We start from the raw sequence: 562 nt of genomic DNA, 5'->3' as shown, positions 1-562 counted from the left end.
GGGCCACAGGCCTAATTTACGTTTTTTACAATTGACCTTATTTTATATATGACATATAGGTTTTTAACCCAATATTATGCTTTTGTCCTAGGTAACCTCTTTTTTTCTTTTTGGGTTAAGTCCTAGGTAACCTCTTAATGTAAACCAAGTTCACGTCCAAAAAATTCTACCAAGTTTGTCCATTCTACCTTTCTGCTTAGCCCAAAAAAAAAAACTGGCTTTCTGATTTCTAGTTTCTACACGACCCTTCGTACTTTTGTAGTCGTACTATGCAAGAAACGCTTTTTTATCTCTTACCCAAAAAAAAAAAAACTCGTGGCTAAACTAGATAAGTTTGAGTAGTGGTGTTATTTTATGCGAAACTTATACATGAATCAATTCACCGAACCTTAAAATGATTTCATTTGCGAAAATCGCAGTATAACCAAAGACTGGACTCTAATATGGACAATATGGACTCGTTTGACGATAACACCCACAATATTATTAACCCAAATGGATCTGTGATATTTAGTGCGCTTAATACAGGTTCGCTTATTTCGCTTATTTAATAAATACATGT

Source organism: Arachis ipaensis, chromosome B06 (genome assembly GCF_000816755.2).
Source record: "Arachis ipaensis cultivar K30076 chromosome B06, Araip1.1, whole genome shotgun sequence".
Classification (NCBI taxonomy): domain Eukaryota; kingdom Viridiplantae; phylum Streptophyta; class Magnoliopsida; order Fabales; family Fabaceae; genus Arachis; species Arachis ipaensis.
This window is presented reverse-complemented; position numbering follows the sequence as displayed.